This window comes from Vombatus ursinus, unplaced genomic scaffold (genome assembly GCF_900497805.2).
Source record: "Vombatus ursinus unplaced genomic scaffold, bare-nosed wombat genome assembly UNPS02014821.1, whole genome shotgun sequence".
Classification (NCBI taxonomy): Eukaryota; Metazoa; Chordata; class Mammalia; order Diprotodontia; family Vombatidae; genus Vombatus; species Vombatus ursinus.
The window spans coordinates 9,015,430-9,033,920 of NW_020954599.1; positions in this window are offsets into that span (position 1 = coordinate 9,015,430).

Below are 18,491 nucleotides of genomic sequence, written 5' to 3' on the forward strand. Positions count from 1 at the left end.
GGTCCTCCTGACTCTAAAACCAGAGCTCCATCCACCATGCCACCTAGCTGCCCCTAAAAATGCTCATGGGAATTTTTCTTATGGAGCTCATTTATAGTTTGTTCAATTTCTTTTTCTAAGAGAAGGTGAAGTATTCTATTTTCTCTTGTTAATCTGGACAGTTTATATTTTATAAATATCCATGCATTTCCCTTAGATTGTCAGCTTTTCTGACATATAATTTGATAAAACAACTCCTAATAATTGCTATATTACCATCTCCATTGGTAGTACATTCACTCTTTTCATTTTTGATATTGGTTATCTGATTTTCTTCTTTCTTTCTTTTTTTTGAATCTAATTAACCAATGGTTTATATATGTTATGTTTTTTTTTCATAAAACTGGTTCCTAGTTGTATTTGTTTGTTCAGTGTTTTTTTTTTTCTTTCAGCTTGATTAATCACTTCTTGAATTTCAGAATTTCTTATTTGGTGTTTAATTGGGGATTTCAAATTTGTTCTTTTTCTGTTTTTTTTTCTTTAATCGCATGCAGAACACACCGATCCACTTTTTCTCTGTTTTATTGATATGTGCACCCAAGATATAAATTTTCCCCTAAGTACTGCTTTGACTGTATCCTACAAATTTTGTAAAGTTGTCTCATTGTTGTCTCTTTAATGAAATTATTGTTTGTATGATTTGTTCTTTGACCCACTCATTCTTTAGAATTAAGTTATGCTTTGTGATCCTTTATTAAATGTAACTTTTATTGCATTGTGGTGTGAAAAGGATGTACGTAATATTTCTACTTTTCCACATTTGGTTGTGAGGTTTTTGTGTCTTTATACATGGTCAATTTTTGTGAAGGTGCCATGTACAGCTGAGAAAAAGCTATGTTCCTTTCCATTAAGTTTTCTTCAAAGGTCTATTATATCTAACTTTCCTGAGATTCTATTCATCTCTTTGACTCCTTTCTTATTTATTTTATGGTTAGGTTTATCTAGCTCTGAGAGAGGAAAGTTCAAATCCCCCACTAGAATAGTTTAATATTTCTTCCTGTGTTTCATTCAACTTTTCCTTTCAGAATTTGGATGCTATGTGATTTGGTGTGTATATGTTTAGTATTGATATTATTTCATTGTCTATGGTTTCTTTTAGCAAGATGTACTTTCTCTGCTTATTCTTTTTAATTAGGTCTGTTTTTGCTTTTGCTTTGTCTGAGATCATGTTTGCTATCCTTGCCTTTTTTACTTTAGTTGAAGCATAGTAGATTCTGCTCCAGTCCCTTATTTTATCTCTGGGTCTCTCTGTTCTCTTGTATAAAACATATAGTTGGATTCTGGTTTCTAATCTATTCTGCTATCTGCTTTTGTTTTGTGTGTGAGTTCATTTAATTTACATTCATATTTACGAATACTGGGAATTTTCCCCCATCCTATTTTCTTCTTGTTATCTTTTTCTGTCTCTCTTATTCTGTACCTCCTCTAAGGTGTCTTTTGATTCTGATCACTGCCTTCTTTTATCTGCTCTCCCTTTTTAACACCACCCCATTTCCCCCCTTTCTCCTATTCCTGATTTTTTGATTTGTAACTTTATGTTAATGCTTGACCGTGTTCTCCGCAGGGGTCAGGGAAAGGCATTGTCTCAAGTTTTAGAGTTTTTTGCATTACTGTTTTCAGAGTTAGTTCTGGGGGTTTGGAAGTTTTCAGTGCTTCCAAAGTGGTGTGATCTGAAGAGATGTGTGGTAGCTGTTTTCTTGTTCTGCACTCTGGTCCTTACCCAGGAAAGGTCACTGATCCCTTGAGACTGCAATAGATCAGACCTGCACAGCTTGGCAGTAGGTAGGGGCCAGAATTAAAACAGGCTAAACTTCTTTGGGTTGCAGATAGGATTTTAATGGCTCACTTTCCAAGTAAAGGTATAATTAATGATTAAACTCTTTTGCAAATAAACCATATTAAAAGTGGAAATTTCAATTAATATCAATTAATTATGTTTATTGCTTAAGATTTTTATTTATAAAAAAATCACATTGATGTTAAAAATTACTTTGCTAAGTGGTGCAAGTTTTAATACATTTTTCAGGTTTTACACTTAACGGGATGTATTACACTTCTTGTCAGCAATCAGCTTATCATCAGCTACTCTTCACTGCATAGTCATATGTGACAAACTTATGTTCTCTCTCTCTCTCTCTCTCTCTCTTTTGTTTTGGTGAGGCAATTGGGGTTAAGTGACTTGCCCAGGGTCACACAGCTAGTAAGTGTCAAGTGTCTGATCCGAGACCAGATTTGAACTCAGGTCCTCCTGACTTCAGGGTTGGTGCTCTATCCACTGTGCCACCTAGCTGCCTCACAAACTTATATTCTCAAAAACACTTTTTTTAAAATCAGGACATAATCCAGAAACTGCAATCAGCAAACATTTCTTCATGAAGTCACCTTCAGTAAAATACTTCCCAGCAGCAGTAATTTCTTTAGAAATTTGAAAACTAACCTTAGTAGCTGCCTCATTTTCTGAGTTTACTTTATTGAAAAATTGTTGTTCCCCACTGAGACTTTTCCACAATTTAGATACTTTAATTTTTTTTTCATTGGTATCGAGTTTGCTTAAATCAGGATGTTTTGATTCAAAATGTCAACGAAGATTGCATTCCTTCAGAACGACTATTACTTCTTGGCAAACAAGGCACAACATTTTGTCTCTCATGTAAGCAAACAAGTATCTATTTGTCCACTCTGGATTCAACACTCTATATTCTGATTCAATCTTCCATTTCTTTTTATCACCCATTTTACAAAGTCACCCCAAAAACTTTAATGTTAGAACCCAAAAATCTCCACGGCAACTGCTCACATACAAAGAAATCCTGAACCGAATGTCTGACCTTGGAGAGAGCACCAGACACTCATGTAACTTGGAGGGCGGCCACAGTGAGGGAGGGTAAGAAGCTCTCGTATTGTTGCCACTCATCACATAGCCTGAAAACTGACTGAAAACACAGCAAAAAGATGCAACTCTTGCTCCTCTCAGACTAAGAGGTGGTTGGTTGCCATTGGTCACATGACAAACAGAAGAGAGTGGGCAGTGGCACCCCATCTGCCAAGTTACATGATGGGCACAATAGTGACTAGTGGAAGGCGGGTTAACTGGGCATGGACAATGTACTTGTTACATCTTTACTTTCTTTTACAACCTCTACATTTTTCTTGGACTGCCCAAAATCCTTTAGTAGGCTGCAAATGTCCTTCGGGCCATATGTTGTGCAGGCCTGCGATAGATACTTCTCATAACTCCTCCTTCCTCGGGGCTGGAAGTGATACTGCCCCTCAGGGCTTTCACTCTCTCTTTTGACTAAAAGTGCTCCCCTCTGTTCTTGAATTATGACCCGGAAGTAGGTATCAATGGAGCTACTGAACAGTATCTGGTTCAGTATCTAGTGTTAGCACAGGGGTACCATGTAAACTCTTTCTGACCAGTTGCCAGGTCCTCTTACCATCTCTGGCTTGAGAGCTCCTGAAGCTGCTGCTATTTCTGTTGCCACCACCTAGCCACACCACTAGTGTTATATCCATGTGGACTCTAGGCTAGCCTCTATCTCCCTGTCATGGAAAGAAGATTAATTTTTCTATTCATAGTGTAGAGTTGAACTGGTTCATTGAGGGATCAAAATAGGGAAGGGAGGAGAATAATTCTATTGCAGAAATAATGGCCAAAAAAAGAAATGAGGAGAAGAGGGAAGACCTAATGACAATGAAGATCAGGATCAGGGGTCATATGCCAGAGGGAAATATGGAGTGATAAAAGATTATAATCAGATAAAGGAATTTTAGAGTTCATGAACATGGAAGTAGAATCCTTGCTGATGATGGTAATATTAGGGATATTATTACCTCTGTGGATATCTGATATAGAGTGAAGGAGGAAGTCGTATGAATTGAGTACTTTGAAGATCTGAGAAGTTAGGGTATTTGCATCAATATGTACTCATTCTACCAGTCAAACATGCATTTGTTAAACACTTATTGCCAGCTAAGCAATGGGAATTCAAATCCAAGCAAAAAGAAAGATAGTCCTTGCCCTCAAGGAGTTTACATTCTAATGGGGAAGGTAACACACAAAAGGAAGCTTAAAGGTGAGAGACACAGGGGCATGATTGAGGAGTACAAATGCATGTTGAAGCCTGCTAGTATGGAATCCATGTTGAGACAGGGAGAAAAACTATGATCCTGATACTAAACTATTGCAGGAGGAGGGATAATGTACAGTCAGTTGATAGAGAACTGCCAGTGATAAATTGACTGATAAATTTGTGTAGTATGAACCTTGAAAAAAAGAGAGGTTGCTGAGTGATGGATAAGGGAGAGTCTGTAAGTGGCATTGGGGAGCGAGGAGTATTCAGACTTCCCCACTTTGACACACTGAGTGGGAGGGGGTACGAAAAAAAGTGTCATCCAGTACTGGGAAAGTTGGCAGGGGAAGCAATGTCATCAGGAGTGCTTCAGGTCCCAGTGAGGGTCAGAAGATGCAAGTGTGAGAACAGAAGAGATTTAAGATCTAAGGAAGTTTGTTAATTGTGGAGCAGACTTTTCAGAGGGTGCAGTGGAAGGGGCAGGCAGATCTGGAGCAGCATATAGGTATAGGATTAGGAGTATGAAAGCAAGATAGCAGGCAGTTGGGAATGGGAAAATCCTCTATATTCATAGATGATGGGGTTCAGAATCACTTGTATGGGGAGATCATAAGGGGATAAGAGCATGGTATGGGAAAAGAATGAAATAATGCAGAGTATCAGTGGTAAGAGAGGGGGGCCATTGAAGAGAGGCAGGTAAAGAGTCTGCTCAAAGTCTCTCAAGGTTGAAACTTGTGGCAAATCATGTTTCATTCCATGAGGCCTCAGAAGGCTCTCATCAAAGCAGGTCAGAGCAGATAAAAGTAGGGCCCTGGGAGGCTGAGAGTTCAGTTAGGAGACAGTGGGTGGCAGGTGCCCAGGTGGGTCTAGCCAGAGAAGTCTCTGAGAATCTAAGATAGAAGTCAGGAGGTATTTAACAGGGTCTGCCTCCCGGATAGGCCACATAGGTCCAGCTGGAGAAGTCTTCGGCTGTGAGGACTCTTGAGGCCAGGCACAGTACATTATACTTCTTTGTTATCACCTAGACTATTTAGCACTGTGCTGGGTATGTAGTGGGGTCCATTAAATCCTTATTGATTTTGTTCAGAACAAAAGATTCCCCAAGAATCATTCAATTTGTCAGCATTAGCTTTTTTGATACCATTGAAATTGGCTAGTCTCAGGCGTTAGCCCCATAACATGTAAACATTTTCAGATATAATACAGAAATCAATATAATAAATAATATATATATATATATATATAATAAATAAATCAATAAAGTCAATAAATCAAGCACCTATGACTTTATCAGTATGAAAATTCCTAGTGTGTGAACTCACTCTACTGGCACAGATTGCAAACCTATCTATAATGGACCGTCTTAGAGATTGAACTGAGACTCACAGAAATTATTTGACTTGCCCGTGGTCTAGCTGGTAAGTGTCAGAGGGGGATTTTGAGCCCAGATCATCCTGACTTCAAGTCCAGAACTCTATGCAGTGTCATGCTGCCCTTCCTTACATGTATGTAGTAGCACATGTAATTATATTAATTTTTGCAATAAAAAAGAAAAGGCATTTTGCAAATTCATTATTATAGCTCAAACTGGTTGCATCTGGGAAATTATACAGTACTTTCAGTAGTCCCAAACTGCTTGCTCTCACAAAGGGTACATATATATGCATGTATATATGTACATAAGCATGTACATATTCACAGACATTCATATATATGTGTGTATGTTTGCATATTTATGGTTATATATATGTATGCATATATATACATATACAGAAATATATACATCCTCTCTCAAAGTTCCAACTTGTGGTAAATCATTTGCATTTATATGTATATATATATTTAACCACCAATAGTTTCCAGTGATGCCATATAATGAGAACCATAAAATACCAGGATCTTAGCAGAATCATAGTAGAAGATGACAAAGGTCAATGGAAAAAACATCAACAGGCAGCAGCAGATTCACGATGATGAGTTGTATATGAGAACACTGCAAAAGAGATTGTCCATGACATGGATGACTAGAAAAGGAAGTGAATATATTAGGGGGCAATAATAAGGTATAGCAGATAGAATTAGAATTCTGCTAGCATCCAGTCATTCAGTCAACAAGCTTTTATTAAGCACTATGCAGCAGGACCTGTGCTAAGCACATACATAAAACATTAAAGAAACCAGAAGGAATCCAATGTATTGGGCTGATCCTCTACAGAGAAAAACGTGGGCAAGGTAAAATGACTTGGCCGGGTTTTAATCTGCATTGGTGGGAGGAGCACTCATGTTGGTGAGATTAGTGATTTACTGAATTGTGAACTTATTTTTCAGTACCCAAATATTTTGCAGTATGTACATTTTCCTGTGGCAAAATGGCCTGATAAAATGAGGAAAAGGTGTCCTCATTGAGCATTTTCATAATCTTCTGTTCTATTTTTTCCCTTATAATGCATTCTCATTGGGTTCCACAGTTCCTCTATTCCTCCCTGTTCTCCTAATCCATAATTCATAGTAAGACTTCATTTTCTTTCCTTAACAATCACAAGACTGGTAGTTTTCCAAACTGCCTCTGCTGCTGCTGAACCCTCCTACTGGACCCTCTGGACTTTGCTGTTTTCAGCCATTCACAGACCCAACCATATTCCTTTCATTCTGATAATTTTCTGACCTTCTGCTAAGCAAAGACATTTCCATTCTCTCCTCTCTTCTTCTTTCCTCTCTTCTCCCTCTCCTCTGTCTCTCCTCCCCTCTTACTCTCTTCTCTTCTCCTATTACTCTCCTCTCCTCTCCTTTCCTCTCCTCTGTCTCTCTCCACTGCCCTCCCACTTTTCTACTGTTGCTCTAGGAACTTAAATGAAATCAAAACTACGATTGCTTCTAGAAGGCGTACACCAATTAACTACCTTCCCCCCCCCAATCACCAAATTGCGGACTACAAACACCTTTCTCTCACCACCATTCCCCTATATGTGCTGTTTCCTCCTATTAAAATGTAAAGCTCTTTGAAGGCAGTGTTTGTTATTTATTTATTTTTAAAAATAATTTTTTTTATTGATGCCTTCTGTTTTTTACATCATCATGGTTATTTTCAGTATTTCTCCCTCTGCACCCAGAGATTTATCGTTTATAAACAAATTGTATTTTTTAAAGACAACAATGTATTTTCAAGCCGTGACTTTCTTTGCAAATAATGACTAGATCTAGTCATTAGACTTATTTTCTTTAGAATTCCGAACTTAAGACTTTGAGATCTTCCTCTTTAATGATTTTATATCCTTAACCAATTGGTACATTAACATCCCACCTCAGACACTTATTAGCAACATGGCTATTGGCAAATCACAACCTTTCTCAGTCTGTTTCCTCCTCTGTACAATGAGGATACTATTGTCTATAGAACCTTGTAAATTTGTTGTGAGGTTCTAATGAAGTAGTAAAAGTAAAGGACTATGTAAATGTCAATTATTATTTTACATTTTGTTGTGTCCTTGCATTGCATGCAAGGAAATTTGACCCCTGCATGTAAGGTTTTGTTTGCCTTGTAGCAGGTTTAGGGAGCTGGGGCAGAATGTTCCACAGGTAGCACAGCTACCCCTTTGGGAGGCTAGTCCTGCCATAGTTTTGTTTGAGTTTACCTTGAGGGCTTAGTGTGTGAATACAATGTTAGCAATTTAAAAGGAGATAGAACACACACACACACACACACACACACACAGAGGCAGAGAGAGAGAGAGAGAGAGAGAGAGAGAGAGAGAGAGAGAGAGAGAAAGAGAGAGAGAGAGAGAGATGGATTCCAATGAAGTGCAGCACCTTCTTAACAAATTAGTCTTAATAGAGTTTTCTAGAATATGGAGAGGTGAAGTGATTTACCCAGGGTCATTCAATTTGTTTGTGTCAGAGTGTGGATTTTTGGGGACCCTCTATCCACTATGCCACTCTCTCTGTACACATACACATATGTGCATAAATACATACATACATACACACATACAATCCTCTCTCTGCTTACAAGGTTCTCCTGTTATGGAAATTAAAGCTTAGCCAAGGGCATGACATCAGAATACTCCCTTTGCTTGTGGGACTTCCATATGGGATTGGCACTTGTTTTTCCTACCTTAACCTTCTTGTCCCTCAGTCACATTGTAGGGAGGAGGAGAATGTGTCTCCCATCTCTTTATGGTGATCAAACTCCCTTCCTAAATCTCTTTTTAATCATATTAGACAAATATTTTAACCCCCCATTTTCTTTTATATGAAAATCAGGTAAAGGAATAGATTAATAAATTGTTAATGGTAATTGATTGAGAAACAAAAAAATTTGTAAGGAAATATCTGCCTGAGCTATTTGAAATAGGGAATAGAATCTACTCTCTTGTGGCATAAAGGAACTAGGAAGAAATCATCATCAACTTTAGAGATACAGTTTTGATATTGATCCCCCTTTATTAAACAGTGGGGGTGGGGAGGAGAAAGCAAAGCTCCTTTTGTTGGCTGTTTAATTTCATCAGCAGACCCCATGGGTTCCTGGCCATTAGGAACCATGACTCCTCAGTTTTCAATTCCTGTTGTCCACAATAGGCACTTATATGTCATGGAGGTAAGGGCCTGTCTCCAAAGGTTAGTTGCACTGCTTGACCTTTCATATTATTGTTCTTCCTTTCAAGGTACAAGCTAGAAAGATATATGCTATCTGGACTCTGCCTTCTCTTCCTCAGAATCCTCCAAAAATGGTCCCATAAAACCAAGTTAAAACATATCACCAAATTAGTGAACTATGCAATGATCTGTACTTTTTCCGTCTTCATTGGAGGGCTCATAATTTGGATGCTACATTATTATTCTTATTTCAATTAGTTTGTCTCCAAACTTTTTTGATAGTATATCTCTATCAGTAAATAAATTTGTGTTATGCATTTACTTATTTATAAATGATATACATTTACTACTTTGCATGTTATAAAATGTTTACAAAACAACAATTAAATAAAGATAATAGAATATCTGATCCTAGAATCTTTAGGGAGCCCATCATTTTTATTTAGTAGGTCAGACCTGGGCTCTAGGAAAATCTCTTTAGTAGCTTTGGAGAGAATGGATTGGACGGAAGAGAGTAATAAGGCAAAAAGACCAATTAGGAAGTTATCTCAACAGTCTAGGTGAGAACTGATAAGGCCTTGAACAAGGGTCATGGATGTGTGAGTGGAGAGAAGGGGGATAAATGCTAGAGATTTCAGTAGAAATGATGAAATGAGGAATTGTTTAGGAATATGGGTTGAGGGAAAGAAAGGAATCAAAGATAAGGAAGAAATTGAGGACCAGGGAACTAGAAGAACGATGGGAAACTCCATGGGAATAGAGAAGTTTGGAAGAGGGGTGGTTTTTTTGGGGGGAGGAGGGAGAAAAGTGAACAGCAGCTCATCCATGACTGCTTGTTCTCTCCCAAAGAAAAATGGAAAGTATGTTAGGAGCATATTAGCACTAGCACCCAATTAGTTCAGGTTAGATTTGGAACAGAATGAACCATTCATAGGTCATTAAACATTATGAGTTTTATTTTGCCCTAACAAAGCAACTCTCTTTCCCTTTTCTCCAAGTGTAAAACATCTGTTCATCAGAGTAAGGTATGATGCCTCGGAGAAGGAAATTGGTTAGTGTTGATTATTTTTATTTTTGGTTTGATTATAGGATTAAACTCCCTCCTTTAAGAAAAGCTAACTCTAACAGATTAAGTCAGACTAACACAGATAATCTCTTAAATCTAGGTTACCTATAGTGTTAGTGAATAGATAGATTGATAACAGTTTATCATTTAGTAGCAGATAACTTAGAGGAATAAAATGATCATAGGATTATAAGGTCTTTTTAAAGGTGAAATTTCTTTTTTCTAGTAGTTAGAGAAAGGGAGTTGACCAAAGGTTAAATTAGTCTTTCCAATAGGTTTAAGTTAAGTATGCTAATCTCAGGTTAAATTTCCCTTTCTGGCACCTGGGATGATGGGAGTTGACTACTAGCTTATCAACAACCAACCACAAAATTTCTCTTTCCTGGTCACAGTTCCCTTTTCTCCTAGACTCCCTGAAGCAAATACCACTTCCTAGAAGCTGAGAAATCATGTCAGTTTTTAATCTGTGGGCCCCTTTAAAGTAACATTTCTGGTTACAAAAGGCATCATCTTTAGGACTGTTGGGTTAAAAAAGCTGGGAGAAGCGTACTAATAAAGTGACCTGACTTGTTTAATTGAATTATCTTCAAAAAGAAGTTTCTCTTTTTTTTTCTATTTCTCTCTCCTATTATAAAAATCAGCTCTATAAGTCACTCCTTGTCTCTGACATCTGAGGAGTCAGATGACCTGGTTTGATATGCAAATGTTAGCTTTGCAATTTAAATCTTGAATGCTTGGTCCTCAGTTTCTTATTTATTTCAGATAATTAATTTCATACCTCTCATAGTCTCAGACAAAGACCAAGTCAGAGGGGCCCTAACTCCATGTGGTTGGGACTTTTTAATGGTCTTTAAGTGGCCAAGAAATTTGCATTCAAGGGAGACAGGGACCAATCAGGTCTGAGGGATGGTTTCTTTTTGCCTTTTAATGAGAACTAAACCTAAAGTTGGGAAAAAGGGAGTCCTGGTCTTATCACAGTGTGTGTGTTGGGGGGAGTTGTTACTCTTCAGTCTTTGCCCCAAAGTTATTATGGTTATCCAGGGGACAAGTTGTGGGGACAATGGTGGGAGAGGTAGAGATTTTCCTGCATGGCAGCTGTGGGATGATAGGTCAGGTCAGGTTATAATTGTTCAGAGAGGCCAATATCTGGTGCATCCACTGAAAGCCAGTGATGAGGGGGCAATGTGCTGAACTATTGAAGGGAGTGGTGTAATTGTGTTGGAGACAAGCCATGGTTAAGCATAGGAAGAGGGTGGGATTTGCTCTATCTTTCTATCTTCTTATCACTCACATCCTTTGGGGTCAAGTCATAATATCTCCTTGGGGTCTTTGCATGAGCACATCGATTTTGATTGTTTACTCATCTTTTCAACTTTCTTAGGCTAATAACAGGTATTTGTTCAGCTTCAGGAAAATCCTTTTTATAAAAAGAAAAATAATTAGCCATGTACACACCTTATGAGCAGACTTTCTCTCCTTATCCTTCAACTGTTTCAAATACCTTAAAAAGAGGATTGTTTAGAGTGTATTTAATATGCTTGCAGAATCACTCATATATCAATATCCATTCACAGAGCATACTTCATAACCTGAAACTCTTTCTTTAACGTAGGATTTTTGTGCCTATATTTCTTTCTTTTTCTTTCTATAAATCAATGCCATTACATAACATCTCTATTAGAAAAAAAATGCAGTTCTTAAATAAATAGCTGTTTTCCCCTACTGATTCAAGTTTCCTTGATACTGTATTTTTCCTTGTCAAAAAGAAATAGTACCCCTTCCTTTCTTTATGATTTACCTGCATAATAAGATATTGGAAAAGCCCAAACAATAAGAAATGGAAAGTGAAGATGAATTAGGCAGCAATGTATTTTTGTAGTATTTTAGTTATTGTTAAAAATGTTATTTAATCTCCCTTTTTTTCATTACATTGTGGAAAAATCCATATTGCAATCATTTGGTGGATACATTCATTTTGCATTGCAAAAAGGGTAATCTATATTTTTAAAATAAATGGCATGAGACAAAATGTAGCATTTGTAGCTGTTATTTATCATATCTCATTTTCAGTGTGAATCAAGAGGAAATTACAAATAGATTTATGTCCTTTTACTATTGGATGGTTGCTTGGAAAAAAAATTCCTCTTAGGCTAACAAATGTTTGAAAATATACACTTTCAAAGCTTTAATTCCATGAGGAGTATGGAGACTATAGAAGGATTAAGTAAGTATAAAGGGCAAGAATCAAAGAACAAAAGTCTAGAATAGAGGAAAGGGAAGATAAATAGTGAAGAAAATGAGGGAAAGATAATAATATTTTCTCCTGTGTGTTTTTGATTTTTGGAGGGGTGGTGATGGTGATCTGGATTTGTGGTTTAATCAATGCCTGAAACTCCCAGTATGGAAACTTCCTCCACAGATGTAGTACAGGAATTTGTTTGTAACTTACAGTTTTAGAGAATTTGCTTGGGAATATAGACAGTTAAATTATTTGCCTATCCTCACATAGCCAATAAATGCTAGAAGGACTATTTAAAATAAATCTTCCTACAAATGAGTTAGTATATTTTTGGGGGGTTGATACAGTGAGAAATCAAGTGAAAGGGGAGAAATAAGGGAGAGAAGGGGATGTAGATACACTCCTATCAATAACAATTTGTACAATCTCTTAACAAGGTGGTCAAGGAGTGGTGAGGTTTGTTGTCGGAGACTAGCATAAAAATAATGGAAAAAAGGAAATTGATTAGGGAGAGTAGAAACATAAAAGAGAAAGTATTGACAATTAGAGAAATAGATAGAAAGGACAAAAAAGACCACAGAAAGAATAATCATAACAACAGCTAACATCTATACAGGGCCCACTATGTGTCAGGCACTGAAGTGCTTTACAATTACTGTCTCATTTCATTCTCACAACAACCCTGAGAAGTAGGTGCTATTGTTATCCCTATTTTACAGATGAAGAAACTGAAGCAAACAGAAGTTAAGTGACTTGCCCAGGGTCTCACAGTGTCAAGTCAAATTGGAGCTCAGGTCTTCCTGAATCCAGATCCAGCACTCTATCCCCTGACCACTTGGCTGCTAGAAATGATACAAACCTAAAAGCTATTTCTTTGATCATAATAAGAGAACTGAAAACTTTAGCTAACTTGATCAAAATGAAGAAGAAGGAAATCATATAAAAAAATAAGAATCGAAAAGATGAAAATAGTAAATAATTGTCAGAAACTATTATATACAACTGTATACTAACAAAATGAAAAATTTGAAACTTACCTACAAAAACATAAAATATAGAAATTTAACAAAAGAAATATAATAAAAGTCTTAAATGAATCCCATCTCCCCAGTTTGGAAGTTGAATAAGCCATTTTATCACTATTGTTGTTTCCATTTTACAGATAAAGAAGCTGAGACAGATAAAGGTTATCCGATTTGCTTTAGGGTCACACAGCGTGACCAATGTCTGAAGGCAGATTTGAACTCAGGTTTTTCTTACTCCATGTCCAACATTCTATCCACTGTGCCACCTAGATATTACCAAACTATTAGATGCAGCACTTTAAAGTCTGCAAAGTGCTTTATAAATAATACCTCATTTAATCCTGACAATAGCCCTGAGAGGTAGGTGCTATTATTTGTCACCATTTTATAGGTGTTGATAAGAAGTTTAGCTAGATTGAGGTTAAGTGACTTGCCCAGGGTCACACAATTTATAAGTGTCTGAGGCAGATTTTGAATTTAGGTATTAATTTAGGTCATATCCAAGTTCTGCACTCTGTCCATGGTTCAACTAGCTGCCTGTAATTGTTATTTATAATTATTTACAATGGTGAAAAACTAGAAAATTTCCCAAAATACAGGAATAAGAGTGACTCCTCTCTCCTCTATTATTTGGTGTAGTTTTAGAAATTCTAGTAATAGCAATAATTCAAGAGAAATAAAAACATTAACATCAGCATATGAAAGGTAGCATGTTGTCATGGATAGAAAATTGTCTTAGAAGCCAGAGAAGACCTGGGTTCAAGTCTTGCCTCTGACTCATACTGACTGTGAAATCCTGGGCAAGTCACTTAAGCTTGTGGTACACTGGTCTATACAACTCTTTAAGACTATAAATTGTAGAGAAAGTGTTGACCTTTTTAAGAAGGACGATTATTCTCACTGGGGATCATATATTCAGTCCCTATCCCTGTTCTCAATATGAGCATGGAGGAGACAAAATTATTACTATCTGCAGATGATGGGATGGTTTACATAGAAAATCTCAAAGAAACAGTAAAAAATATTAGATTGACTAATTTGGTAAAGTAGCAAGATATAATAAACATCCATAGATATCCTTAGCCTGCCTATATAAAAAAAATCACAATCCAGAAAGAAACAATAGAGAAATCTTAATCAAAATGAATATCCGGGAGACAATCCACAGAGATATACTAAAGACATAAAAATGTTGCATATTCTTTAAATAAATAATTAATTCCTTAGTACAAGAAGGGATATTCATAATTGATCCACACAGCTGTAATTAAAAATAATACTACCTAAATTATTCATGAATATTATATTATACCAACCAAGCTACCTGTGGTATGCTTTATATAAGTAGATTAAAATAATGTCATAATTCAAATGGAGGAACAAAAATATCAAAATCTCAAGAGAAATAATACAAAGTAGGAATGAATGGAAAATAACATTTCTAGACCTCAAATTATATTAAAAAGCAATAAATATCAAAATTATTTTGTTTGTCGTTTCAGTCACGTCTTTGTCTTTGTAACACAGTCATGTCACAGTTTTTGTGACACTATTTGGGATTTTTGTGGCAGGGATACTGGAGTGGTTTGCTATTTTGCAATTTCCTTCTCCAGCTCATTTTACAGATGAGGAAACTGAGGCAAACATCGTTCAGTGACTTGCCCAGGGTCACACAGCTAGTAAGTGTCTGAGTCTGAATTTGAATTTAGGTCCTCCTGACTCTAGGCCTGGCACTCTATCCACTGCATTACCTTAGAATAGTACATCAAATGGAGCAGGCTAGATATGGAAGAATCCAAAACAAATTGAGCAACCTAGTGTTCATGATACCTAAGAACACAAACTGCTTGCAGAAGAACTCTTTAAGAACTATTGGGGAAACTAGAAAGCAGTTAGCTAGAAATTATGCTTAGTCCAGCATCTTACTGTATAGTTCAAAATGGATACTTCATCTAAATATAAAAAGTCACCTGATTTAAAAAAAATAGAAAAGAATATAAGATTGGGTACCTTTCACAACCATAGCTATCTAATGGAAGAAGCTTTAACCAAAATTAAGAATTGAATAGATCACAAATAATAAAATAGATAATGTTGATAATTGATAATGAAAAATTCTTGCACAAGGAATGTAATAAGGATAAGAAAGAAAACTGCTGAATGCAAAACATTATTTGCATCAATACCTTTGATAAGAAACTGATATTCAGGATAAATAGTGAACTAATACCGGTATATCAAATTTAGAGCCATTTCCCACAGACATTACCAAAAAGAAACCAAAAAAGAGTTCTCAAAGTATTTGGCAAATGTTAACCTTATGGAAAGTTGTTTCTCTAGGTTTTTGTTCCCTTCCAGAGGGGCAATGTGTCTACTGCACTACCTCGCTAATTCCAAATATCATGTATATCTCATATGTCACAACATTTTGCAAATGAATAGCTGGCTTTAATATAAAAAAATCACATCATAAAAAATAGACATAAGTATAAAAACATAATGAAGTACTTTTTCCACAGCTATGGGGGTGGAGAGAAACTCTAATCAAATAAGGGATAGGGGGAATGATACAAGATAAAACAGCCAATTTTGGTTATAAAATTGAAACGCTTTCTCAGAAATAAGATCAATGTCAATTCATATTAGGAGCCAGATTAGAAGGAAAATAATTAATTTGGAAAAAATATTTATATCAAGTTGTTGTCCAGTTGTTCAGGCGTCAACTCTTCTTGATCCCATGGAACATTCAGTCCATGGGGTTTTCTTGGCAATGATACTGGAGTGGTTTGCCATTTCCTTTTCCAGTGGTTTAAGGCAAACAGAGGTTAAGTGACTTACCCAGGGTCACACAGCTAGTAAGTATCTGAAGCCAAAGTTGAACTCAATTGAAAAAAGCCATCATAAGGTCACCTTATAATTATTTCTGTTGGTTTTGCTTAACATTTGTCTTTGTTAGAAATCTATTACTATGGCTGTGACTAAGGGTACATTGGGTGATAGTAGCAGGGTGGAGTATATCCAGAAATGACTGTGATGTAAACACAAAAGGCATCAATCAAACTTTTAATATTTCATAAAGAGAGGATGAAGGTATTTTGCTTGGGGAAGGGAAGACATGATAACTGTCTTGAAGTATTTGAAGAATTGTCCTACAGAAAAGAAATTAGACTTACTTCACTTGGTTCCAGTGGGCAGAAACTACAGAGACACAAATTTCAGCTTTTTCATAAAGTAACCCTGCCTTTTGTGTAGAGATACTCAAGGAAGGGCTATTCTAAGATGGACATAACCTCAACTCTGAAGGTCACCACTCATTGCATCCCCTTCTCTTCAGCCTCAGGAAAAAAAAAGTCCTTTGCAGACGTCAAAAGAAGTGGCAGCCATGAAAGTTGAATGAGTATGGTTCAAACAGGACTTTGGGACTTGGTAACAAATAGGGCAAAGGGCAGTGTTTGGTATTAGATAGGCAATGAATTCATAATTTAAATACCTTTAAAAATAAAACAGCATAAACAACTTTGTTTCTCTTATCATATCTTCTTTGCCTTTTGTACTTAGAAAAACAATCCATAACATGTCTAGGTAGGAGTGTAAAGGGCTTAGCAAGGGAAAGTCACCTCCCAGAAAGGAAGAAAAGGCTCTTCCCACACAAATGTGTGTGTGTGTTGGGGGTGGGGGGGGGATGAGTTGTACAAGGATGCTCTGGTGGGTTTCCTGTTTCAGCATATGGTTGATAGGTTAGCCTACCTAACCCCTCAGCACCACCACCTGTCACCTATATTAAGACGAGCCTTCCAAGAGATTTTTTTCTGTTAAAAAATCCAACAGTTTTCCTCATGACATAATTTGCTATTACCAGAGGTTCTCAAGTAGTTGCTGAATGACTGCTTGTCAGTGATGATGTTGAAGTGATCCCTTTTCAGGTCAAGATTGGACTTAACAATCTCCAAGGTTCCTTCCAGCTGTGAGGTTCTATAATACACTATTGTCTCATTGCAAATTTTGGTCTTTTAAACAGCATGAATAATGAAATAGCTGTGCATCCTCAGTAATGATATTGCATTTGAATAAGAATAAAAATAACTAATACTTATATAGGGCTTTAAGGTTTACAAAGCTTTACAAATATGTCATTTTATCCTTATAACAATCCTGGGAGGTAGATGCTATTATTATCCTCATTTTACAGATGAGGAACCTGAGATCAACAGCAATGAAGTGACTTGTTCAGGGTCATGTGGCTAGTAAAGTCTGAGGTCAAATTTGAACTCAGGTCTTTCTGACTCCATTTCTTATCCACTGATCCACTTAGAGAGCACTATCCAAAGTGATATCATATACATTATTAAATTGAATATCCTTAAAATATCATGCAATATGCAAAGTAGATATTGCTGTCCACATTTTAAGATAAGGGAACATTTTTTTAGAATGGTGACATGACTTACGCAAAGTCAGATAGCTAACATATACAGGGCCAGGACTAGAACACAGCTCTCTTGAACCCTAGTTGATTCCTCATTTTTCTACACTAAGCTTAATTCCTTAAATAAGTTTAACATTTATGTGTGATCTTATTCTTAGAAATAAAATATCAGATGGTTCACTCCTCTCTTCCACCCTCCATCTCTCTTTTCTTCTTTCTCTCTTTTTCTTTATCTCTCCTTCCTTTGCACCCCTTTTTCTTCCTTTCCTCTCTTCTTTTTTTTCTTACCCTCCTTTTTCACTCCCCATCCCCCTCAGCTCTTTCTTCCCTCAAGAGGTCACCTATTCCATATGGCTATCTCTTTTTGATGGTCTGTCTGAACTATTCCACAAGAGGACAGTTTGCTTCTTTAAAATTTCCAACAAAGGAAATGTAGAAACACACTTCAGCACTCGTTCCTATTTAACTATGTTGTAAAGTTCTTCAAATTGATTAGTTAATAATTCATTCATTTTTCATTCATTCAACAAACATTTATTAGGTGTCTACTGTGAGCCATCCACTACACTAGGCATTAGAGAAGGTACAAAGAGAAGTAAATCACAATCCCTGCATTTAAGCAGGTTAATCACTTAATTCTCCCTTGCTGAATTACAGTCCGTTTCTTCTCCTCCATATGTGGGAGCTCGTTTATATGGCTGTTTTTTATTTTTTCTAACCATGTTCATAGACTGCATTGTAAAAAGGTGACCAGATTGTAATGGTCTTTATTCTCTCTGTTTGTCACTTAGTGGACAGAATAAAGGAGAGAGGGATTTGAAGTCAGGGAGATCTGGATTTGGATCCTTCCCCTGGAATTTACTAACTCTATAATCAAGGTTATCAGGTTCTCTGTGCTTCAGGGTCCTCAACTGTAAAATCTGGATAGTAATTTCTATAGCATTTAACTTTGGGTAGCTAAATGGCACAGTGGATAGGGTACTGGGTCTGGATTCAGGAAGACCTGAGTTCAAATCTAGCCTCAGACACT